At 37.1% G+C, this 11,364-nt stretch overlaps 1 long non-coding RNA gene across 1 annotated transcript; it reads left to right on the forward strand.

Annotated features, from left to right (window-relative positions):
• Positions 1-3,175: 3,175 nt before the first annotated feature.
• Positions 3,176-5,555, forward strand: LOC128141086 (uncharacterized). The gene is made up of 2 exons (XR_008234893.1): positions 3,176-3,274; positions 5,260-5,555. It is a non-coding gene; the product is annotated as an uncharacterized LOC128141086 (long non-coding RNA).
• The last annotated feature ends 5,809 nt before the right edge of the window (positions 5,556-11,364 follow it).

The following is an 11,364-nucleotide window of genomic DNA, read 5'->3' on the forward strand; positions in this document are numbered from 1 at the left end:
GTCTTGCAGAGAAGTTCTTATTTCAGAGTTATCACTGTCAAACCAAATATTATTACTTAAACAGTTTGTTGTGGGGAAGGTGGGGGGGGAGACATTAGGTTATTCATTTGAATACAGTCCATGTTTGTTGCTTGTAAAAGTTATTGTTCTCTGATATCTTTTCCAATCCTCTATGAAATGAACTTGTCCTTGAACAAGTCCTAATGGGCATTACAGTAAAACCACTAGCTCACATTGCCAGAATTATTTTCTTTATATACCAGAAAGAGTTGGGCAGCTAGTAAACTTGTTTGTGGGTTGAAGCTGTGGAAAGTAGTGGTTTGCACCAGTTTACATAAAGCACAAATACTTAAAATAAGTATTTCTGATGTTACATGCCTACAACTGAATCTCTGCATTGACAATTCAAATGGAAAATTTCACTGCTAGGTTGATTTTCCTCCTACATATGTGTACAGAAACTAATACAACAGGCTACAATATAAAGAGTGAATTTCAGTGTTTCCACTGAAGTATAAACATCAGATGCTAATATGAATTAATGTGCTTTGAGGGTTTTTTGGAGAGAGTGCAGGAGAAGTTCTCAAATGACAGCAAGTCTAATAAATAACAATCTCAATGACTTCTCTGATGTTCTAGTTTATGATTCAATGTAAATGTTTTGATGACATTGAGAATCCAAAGTCAAGCCTTTGAAGCTGCCTAGTTGCAGTAATTCAAGTTTAATGTGTCAAAAAATCTTCAGGTTAAAGAGACAAAAGAATTCTGACTGCAGTGGAAACCAGGAAATCTAATTTGAAATAACACTGGACATACTAGTTTACGTAAAACAAATAACCACCTCCACATTCAAAATGGAGTTTCTAACTCTCCTTCTCATAGGATCCTATATAACATATTTTTTCATAAATCTGTAGCTCCTTCTTTTTTTTCAAAAGGTAATAGAAAAGAGGTCTCAGTTACTAAAAAAAATCAGGAAGAAATGGCTTTTTTATTTAGTTCAGTGATATTTGGAAAGTTCATTTATCTCATAAGCCTTAGCAATTTATTAAAAGTCTAGGAGTGTACTGGTTTGGGCTGTGATAGAATTAATTTTCTTCACAGCACCTCATATGAACCTGTATTTTGGATTTGTGACCAAAACAGCGTTGATAAAACACTGATGTATTAGCTATTGCTGAGCAGGGCTTAGACAGAGCCAAGGACTTTTCTGTTTCTCATGCTGCCTAGCCAGCGAGCAGGCTGGGGGGTGCACAAGAAGTTGGGAGGGGACACAGCTGGGACAGTTGACCGCAACTGACCAAAGGGTTACGTGGGTTACCCAAGTAACCGTTTAATGCAATGGAGCCCTGCTTTCCTGGAAATGGCTGAACACCTGCCTGCCCATGGACAGTAGTGAATGAATTCCTTATTTTGCTTTGCCTGCATTTGCAGCTTTGCTTTACCTGTTAAACTGACTTTATCTCAACCCACGAGGTTTCTTACTTTTATCCTTCTGATTCTCTTCCCATCCCAGTGTGGATGTGCGAGTGTGCAAGCAGCTGTGTGAGGCTTAGCTGCCTACCGGGGTCAAACCACTATAAGGGGTAGCAATTTTTTAAAAAATGTCTTCCTTCCTTATTTGAAGAAGAAGCCATTGAAGGCATGAATAGAAAGTCCTAACAAGAGAGAAAACTAATTTCTTAGTTTCAGGCTTCTAAAAAAGTTAAATAAAGACAAGATATGCAAATGTTGATCTTGCAACAGGAAGCATAATGTAGATGGTGTGAGTCTCTCATATCGTGACTGCTAAACTAGTGCTGTGCAGACATTAGACAGTATTACGCTATTTGATGATTATTTTCAACCAGACATCCTATGAAAACAAGGGTCCGTAAAAGTGGGAAGTTATAGAATTCCTACCCAAATATCCTATTCCAAATTTCAGCAGTTTTGCTACCACACTTAAGTCTTTCTAAGGGTCTTAAAGAATAATGTTAATTACAAATCTAGTAATAGATCTGTAGATTCCCTAGACTTAATCTCAAGTTTCATAAAATTTTAGTAGCATGCCTTCAGAATGTAATAGGAATAAATAATGTGAAGCCAAGAATTAAGGGTAGGAAGTAACACCTTCTGCCTTATCATACTGTATCAACACCATATTGTTGGAAATAGGGAAAGATTTTCTTAAGCGTGAAAGAAAATAAACAAAATTCAAGAATCTTAGCTTGGGTTTGAAAAGGGTATCCTTTTGCTTTACGTTAGTACCATTTTCCTAGTGGTCAGAGTAACCAAAAACCCTCTTTAACAAAGAAGCTTCAGTGTAGTTGTACACACTTAGGACTCCAGAACTTTGCTTGAGATGCTCCAGCAAATCAAGACTGGCATCAGGCTGACACTCCAGAAGCACATGGGTCTCCCATAAGTCCTTTGTTACATCTGCTTCTATCGTGTGGATATATTTTAAGCTCTAAGTCTTATCAAATGTTACTAGACACCTGTGTGTGGACACAAGTAGATTTAGGTTAGATTTCCATTAAAATCAGCGTGAGCTTAGATAGCCTATTTCACATGTAAACATCTACAGTCAGATAAATAAACTGAGGTGTCTAAAAGCTGGAGCTGCATCCCAGATGAAAGTTCTGGCTTAATCTAAGGGAGATGTGGAGACACCAGAGAAGTTAAAAATGAACTTTTAAAAACACACTTTCAATCACGTTTTTGTTATTTTCTTACTTTTAGGTATTTTCTTCCATTACTTGCAAACTGGTAGTCTATTGCTCTGAAATTTAGCAGATAATGAAATTGATTCTTGATAATCTGACACATAAGAAGGCATATTTCTCACACACATAATTTACCACCAGGGAAGGTTTCTGGATTAATTGGAGACTTAGTATCACAGGAATAAGTGGAGAAAAAGTTGATTCACCTTCAAAACTGAAAAAACCTCTATGGGACATGGCTGTTTGTGGAAAGCACATCTGACTGAACCTGAGGAACCACAGTTTGTGATGCGCTAAATAACCTTATAGGTTACGTGTTCTATTTACATAGAGACTGCCTTCACACAAATTAAGAAGTCTTTATGAATTAACACCAACAGCATTCTTTTTAACCCAAACAGATCTTTAGAATACACAGAAATCTTGTAAGTTGTTACTTCTTTATGCTTTTTCCCACTCTTCTGCAGGAACAGTCTGACACTAATATAATGGACATGTGTGAAGAAACTAAAAGTGGGTTGATATGAGTGATGCAGTATGATCAAAGATGGAAAGAGTAACCAGTTGTGAGTAAATTAGATACTTTCTATCTGTAATTTGTTAATAATAGTAACTTATTTACTAATTTTCAACACAGAAACGAAGTTAAATTTAGAATTATTGAATTATTTGAAAGAAAATGTAAGGAAGTAATTAGCTGATTAACTTCTCTTGAGAAACATTTAAATCACTTCTAAGTAGATCATGATGTAATTTCCCTAATAAAAAATATTTAATTATAAAATATCAGGCAAATTCAGGAGGCCTCTGTGTGTAACAGAGGGTCTCTGAAGACTGTTTAGACTTTATGGCTTCAGTATCCGTTCCATCTGTACTCTGATAGGTAAAGCTTTCATTTATGATTAAACGTATGCAGTCAAATAACATTTTTGTCCTTCCAATTAGTTCAATTTGGCTTTACTCATTTCAGTTGTCCCTTTGAAATTCCAGACACAATTCATTTAAAAATTGCCTATGTAAATAAATGTGTATGAAATCAGAAAGATGTTTTTGATGGCTGATATTAAATAAAAACAGAATACAAGTGATAAATTTTTATCTAGAAGAAACAAACAAAAAGAAGTCAACTACTGGTAAAAACTACAGTTGGAACCAAGTACGCTAGGTTATTTCTGCCACCTGAGACCTTTTTGCACAACATCTTAAACACGAAATATCTTAAATGTGGTGAGGGAGGGAGGTCAGAGACATTAAGCTGAAGCATTTATTATGGTAGTCACATGAGGACTTTAGCAGCAACTTACTCACGAAGTATCATTTCCCCTTTTTTAGTCAGGAGAAACCAGATCCTCGCTTTTTCCTCCTTTGGGATATTGGAAGAGAAATGCAGTGGCACCAAGTGAGACACAGCAAGGGGATATTTGCATGGAATTTGATGGTACATTTACTTTTGGACATGTTCTTATTGAAAAAATGTTAATCATAGCCCCACTGAAAAATACTGAAGTACTTACAGTCCAAAAAAAACCTTCCATAGTTTTTGTTATCAAATATAACTTGTTGTCCTATGATCTCTCTTAACAGTATCCTTTTGATTCTTTTATTGGGGGAATTTGATTACTAATTACGTTTCATACATTTACTACAGGAATGTGAGGAATGCTGGTCGAAACCCAGCAACTAGTAAATTATTTTCTTTTTGGTTAAGAGAGAGAATATAAAAAACATAACTATTAAAAATACATGGTTATTTTTAACTTAGTTTAAAATCCACATAAATAATAGGAGAAAACCCATGTACTTTAATAGTTTCTGGTTCAGCGTTGTCATACAATTGTTCTATGTCTCTATCAGCCATGACTCGCTTCACTGATAATGTGTGATTCTCCTGTGATTTCCATCTTGCATAAAGTTACACATATTGACTGTGGGTGTTTAAAGAATACTCATACTCTATTCAGTTTTCAGCTGTTACCCACATGGTGGTCTTGAACTTTTTACATGCCACAGCTTGTTTACTGAGGAGGCACTGCACTTTTTGACTTAAAAATGTTTTGAAGAAAAGTGACAGATACAGTTTCTTAATTTGCAATGCCCTTCAAAGGTGTGACCTACTTCCTCAGTCTCCATGACCAGCTGTTTTAAAAGTTATTAGACTGTGTAAATGCTATTGAGGACAAAATACTGATCACACATAGTTGTATATCTGACCTCATAAAGACTATACTAAACATGTCTAGAGGAGATCAAGATATGAGTATAGCATTATTTATTTAAAGCAAATTTATTTATTGTATTTCATTTTGTTTTGTACCTGGTTCCATGCTACACTTATGATTTTCAAAACTATCACTACACAGTCTACACATATCAGCAACTGCATCATAATGAAACAGTATTTCATTACCAGTATTTTTTATTTTATTAATATTACTTTGCCTACAGAATGCACCTCACTTTTAACAAACATTTTCTCTCTCTTTTTTTTTCTTTTTTTTTTTGTTTTGTTGTTTTGTTGTTTGCTTGCTTAACCTTTGCTCATTTTCTCCAGACTTAAAAATTCTTGGGAATCCCAAGAATGTCTTTGGATGCGTCCACAGGTCCATAATGCATGAATGTGCCATTTCAACCATCCCTATGCTGCAGCAAAGGTCTCAAGTACGTTGCAGGTCAGTGGCCTTTTCCACATGTACAGTCTCTTCATACATGGTAAATTAAGAGTGCTCAGAATCCCTTGGACTTAACAAATCTGAAAAGAAAGGTGGAACATATTCCTTCAGCTCAGGAAAAAATCCGAAACAACCCAAAACTAAAAAAATAAAACAAAACAAAAAAAACCAACAAAAACTCCACACTCCCTCCACCCAAAACCCCCAAACACCTTTACAAAATCGGAGAATTTATTTTCTTTATAATTTTTTTTTTAATCTTCCCAGACATTTAAATCAGAATTGGAAATGCAAAACATCAAGGGAACAAACAGAAATATTCAAACCACTTGTTTCTTTAGGTCTTTATAAAAAGACAACTGATCACTTTTCAAAGGTGTTCTCGCAAAATGACAAGATAGTTTCTGTTCCTGGGGAGACCAAGGAAACAATTTTGACCATAAACAGACATGAAGATAAAATAAGTAAGTTCATCTCTGAAAAAAAAAATAGGCAGCAAGGAACAACAGGTCAACTTTCTAAAATATCTGGAGGCAAAAATTAAGGTAGCTGTAATCTCACAAAAGTGATCAGAAATTCATAGCATGCAATAAAATAAGAAGAATTTGGTGTGAGCTATAAGACCTTTTAAGAAAAAAATGAAAATAAAAATAAAAATAAGAAATGGCCAGTAATTTCGTAAAATGTCTTTAAGATAAAACAGTATAACATTCTCAATATCACCTGTTAAGTATCCTGTCTTGTCTCTCTCATGCAAAATGACTACTCCACTGCCAAAAGGTTTCTGATATAATTGTAAAATTAGAAACAGATTGCTGGTATTAGTCCTCTGTGATGGAAATCCTAGCCACAGCAATTGCAAGGAGTTTCTTTTTAAAAGTAAATTGAAAACACAGCTTGATGCCATTTGCAGTTTAAACACAGAAACTCAGTGCATTAAAATATAGAATTAATATTTTCATATATCTAAATTGTTTTTCAAATTGTCAAAGAAAGGACAAGTGGAGTATGTCTCTAAACAGATAAATACACAAACAAAAACCTTCACCTCCTTGAGGGAACAAAAGAATAATGTATTATCATTTCTTATTCCATTTAAATAGTTGTAAGTAATCTTTTCGCCTGTATGGTGACACCTGCTTCTATTGAAAGATACCAATACCATGGTATCCCGTGTCTTGGGAGACACCTTTAAATATTTGTCATAAAAAAAAGGGGGATGAGGCCCACAAGATTCCCTATTTTTAGGATATTTCAATGTCATCTTTGTGTAGTTGATGACTTCTTGCCATGCCTATTATCAGTAGCTCCTTGGGAGAGTTTTATATTGTTCTGCAAACTATACAGCCTCCAAGAGACTGGCACTATTGTAGCTCACTTTGCAGACTGTTTCCTGCAAAGTAAAAAAAAGCCTTAGATAGTGAAATCTTAGTTAGCTCTTGTCACTTAATTCTGTTAAACTAACCTCCATAAATTCTATTTGATTGGGACTTCTGGTATCTGACTGCTTTCTCATCAGGAAACGAACTCCAGGGAGCCTACTGTAGCTAATAAGTTATATTTTGTATCTATGGTTGGTGGTTTTGGTGGTGTGAAATTGCCTATAAATCATTAAGGGGTTTTTTTCTGAATATTAATCAATTGCCATTTTTTGTGTGTAAAAGAGAAATTTTTTTGTAAGTAAGAATATTTGCCCCCTTGCAAGTGAACTGGCAACAAACAAAATAAAAGAAATTAAAAAAATAAACATGCCTTGATTCCTGCAGCTTTATGATTTGAAAGCTTATTGTTCAGAACCAGCTGAATAGGTAAAATTCAAGAAAACATATAATGGCCCTTCAAAATCCTTAAAAGTGGAAATGCTTTTAATGCATTAAATTAAACCCACAAATGCATTTAACTTTTTTTATCCCAGCTCTACTTGGCCTGAATTGAATGCATTGCTAGCTTAAAAAGGAGGTCTCTCTGGATGTGACCATACAGCCAATTCCTTAACCACCCAACAGTCCATCCATCAAATCCATCTCTCTCCAATTTAGAGAGAAGGATGTTGTGGGGGACCATGTCAAAGGTTTTACAGAAGTCCAGATGATATCTATAGCTCTTCTCTTGCCCACTGATGTAGTCGCTCCATCATAGAAGGCCACTGGGTTGGTCAGGCAAGACTTGCCCTTGGTGAAGCCATGCTGGCTGTCTTGAATCACCTCCCTGTCCTCTATGTGCCCTAGCATAGCTCCTAGGAGGATCTGTTCCATGATCTTCCCAGGCACAGAGGTAAGGCTGACAGGTCGGTAGTTCCCAGGGTTGTCATTTCTACCCTTTCTAAAAATGGGTGCAATGTTTCCCTTTTTCCAGTCACCAGGAACTTTACCTGACTGCCATGACTTTTCAAATATCATGGAGAGTGGCTTGGCAACTACATCAGCCAATTTCCTCAGGACTCTGGGTTGCATCTTGTCAGGTGCCATAGACTTACCTATGTTCCGGTTCCTCAGGTGGTCATGAACCTGATCTTCTCTTACAGTGGGAGGGACTTTGCTCCCCCAGTCCCCATCTTGAGGTCCATCCACTTGAGAGGTGTGGCAAGAGATGTGGCCAGTGAAGAATGAGGCAAACAAGTTGTGGAGTACCTCAGCCTTCTCCTCGTCCATTCTTACCAGTTTGCCAGTTGTGTTCACTGGTGGGGGGGTACACTTTCTCTGACCTTCCTTTTCTGGCTGACATACCTGTAGAAGCCCTTCTTATTCTTTGTGTCCCTTGCCAAGTTCAGCTCCAGCTGTGCCTTGGCCTTCCTGGCCCCATCCCCACAAAACCAGGCAGCATCCATACAGTCTTCCAGGATACCTGTGCGAGAGGAAAAAAAAAAAGAAAAAAAAATTAGTAAATGAAGGAAACAACTTATTTTCCTGTATAACAATCCACTTGCCTAAATTGATAAAGGAAATATTAAAGCAAAGGGAAAGATAACTGGGAAAACATAAAATCAAGTGCCAGATATTGAGAACTGTTGCCAGTAATCTGCACTTGGTGCAATTGTTAATCTTAATTTGTTTTCATGGTGATTTGCCACAAAAATAATCATTTCTCTTTTGGGGCAACGTTTCTGCAGTGACATTACCAAATGACTGCTGAGTGACAACTGTGCTAATGGATAGAAAGATTGAATTTGTTTGTCCAATACATATTTGTTTTTATGATGCATTTTAGTTGCATTCAGCGTACCTTTCGCTAAGTATGGAATCTGAACTTTTAATACAGCTCTTGCTGAAGTGTCTGTTGTTAATATCATATAGAGAAATATTAATTAATAATTTTCCTATTATTAAAATTAAAATACAGTAATTTGTAGAGAGAAAATCTGTAATGTGTGTACATATTCCCTGAACTAATAAGCATACATGAAGTAAAGTTTACTCAGTCACGACAAGGGTTTTATTGTTTTCATTATGTGCGTACAGTAAGGTAAATGAAATGCTTTGCTGGATAAAGAGCTTCAGTCAACATGCTTTAAATATGATACCAGCTGAGCAGAGTATATTAGTTGAATGCACGGAATATGAGTGTAACCGGAGAACATTTTTGTTCCACCTAATATAAGTCACTTATATATTGCATTGCTCTTTCATATTCAAATATATGGAATTAAAAAAAGTTCCTATAATTCTTATGAAGACTTTCAACAGTATTCAAAGCCCATTGAACTCACTGAGAGTCTCTCCACTGTCTTTAATGTGTTTTGGATCAGTTTCCATGCTAGCAGTGTGTAATACTCCTTGTCTGATGATGCACGGATGTCAAATTCTTATATGACAATTGGGTCAAGAGGGAGAGGGGGAGAAGAGGTTAGTGTTAGTGGGGGCAAATTAAGTAAAGCTTGCTGCTATGACCAGTATTCAAGCAAGAAAAAAAATATAAAAGCATAGGAAACACAACTATCAAGTGCAGACCAAGTGAAAAGAGCTTGTATATCTGTATATTTTGATCCTGCTCTTATCAGTTCTAACAGTACATTTTCCAGACTGCAAGTAATGCAGGTGCTGTAATATGTCGGTATGTCTAACTTGATGAGGAGGTGCTTACTATTCTGAAAGCTAATGGCAAATCTATAACAAAAGGTGACTGTTTGTTCATTACTAGCTATGGCTGGAAGAAACTCCCAAATAGAGTTTTCAGGAGTGTTTTTGTTTGCTTGCTTGTTTGCTTGCTTGTGTGATCATTTTAATCATAATGCACTTTATTCTTTCATAAGCTGAACCCAGCCGTGATTAGCAATTTAACTCCCTAAGTAATGGAGAAGAAATAAAAGAAGTCAGTAGATCCTACACCAGGTGGTAAATCAATAAATTTGGTCTTAGCACCAGTTGACATAAGCATCAAAAACAATAACACAAAAATTATAATCGTCTCAGTGGAAGGAACACCTGGAAAAATATAATGAAGGGAATGTCACAGATGAGTGATTTAGATCACTTAAGGAATCAGCCTCAGAGGTATTAGCAAAACTGATTTTAATATGGTGTTGTAAAAGAGCAACTTAACAAGGTTTGATGGCAAGGTTCATGCTATTACTTGCTACATGGAAGAAACATACAAAGGAAAATCGAGTTAGAATTGATTTGGAATGATTTACACAGAGACAAGAGATGCAAAAAGATAAGGGAGACCCTCCCATTGACTCACGAGGTTCAGAGTCCACCCCCTTGCTTTCCAAACTCCTGATGGAGCTTAGGTGAGGCTGGGTCCAAACTTAGTCTCAGACTTGGACAACGGTATATGTTTAATGGAATTAATACAAAGGGTAAGGAAAACCTCCCACTGAGTCACAAGGTTTAGAATGGACCTCCTTGCTTTCTAAACTCCTCAGAGAGGATTCTAGGGCTGGCTGGATCCAGACTTAGTCCCAGACTTGGTCAGCTTTTTATGTCTAATGGAATTAGATTCACAGATTTCATTAGTATTAATTCAGCATGCTATCAGTCACTTACCAAAGACCTATTGCAAATAAGGAGTGTCTCCACCTTGGGTAAGGAAGGATCTCTTAGTCTCAGGTAAAAAATCTCAAACCTTGAGAGGCATCCCTGCTCAAGGGGACAGTCACCTGGCATGCAGTCCCGTTGCAATTCAGGGAGAATTCAAATTGCGCTCATCCAAAGATCTGTCATTCGTGAAAGGTCTCTCTGCCTCGAGGGGCAACCTTGAGAGGTGTCCCAGCTCAAGGGGAGATCACCGCCATGCAGCCAAGCTGCCTAGCTGGGAGAGCTCAAAGAAGGCTCACTTAGGCTGTCATATTTATGGGATAAAGTGGTTGGCTCATAGTCAAATTACATACAAGAGGAAAGGTGTGCATGAGACTCCTTGTACCCACAACATTCTTTGTTCCTTGATAAATGAGTCTTGGAAAAGCCACCTGCTATTCACATGTTAATTGCATGATCAGTGTTCCAAGCTCATATGCACCAATGCTCACTGTGTCACTCTGCTCCTTGGTGGGTTGTCTAGAGGAGTTCTTGCCCTGGCTATGGTTCAGGCCTTTGCCTGCTTTGGAGCCTGAACCAAACTACTGTGAGTTTGGTTAAGGGGGTTGAGTGCATCCATCCTGCTATTTTGATTTGGTAACTTCTGTGACGTTGTCCTCTGCGATGAAAACCTCTGCCTGCCCACCCCAATGAAGCAAGCTGGCATGTGGAATATTCTGCAGGTGGATCAACAGCAGGGACTTTATTGGTTTCCCGTGGCAGCCCAGCAATTCTGGCAACTAACAACAATAGCAAATAATGCTCTCTACCCTTCATGGACCTTCCTGACCCTCTAGGGTTTAAATGTTATTCCCAAAGAATTTCTACCTGCTTTCTTCTTTAGTATACTCCTGCTTTCTCTGGCTAGCTGATCTTACTGCCGTGTACACCCAACTTCATTTTCTCTTTTTGTACTTTCTGTTATAAACGTAATGCCATGCTAAACTATTATATATTTTGAATTCTCCTTAC

Source organism: Harpia harpyja, chromosome 4 (genome assembly GCF_026419915.1).
Source record: "Harpia harpyja isolate bHarHar1 chromosome 4, bHarHar1 primary haplotype, whole genome shotgun sequence".
Taxonomy (NCBI): domain Eukaryota; kingdom Metazoa; phylum Chordata; class Aves; order Accipitriformes; family Accipitridae; genus Harpia; species Harpia harpyja.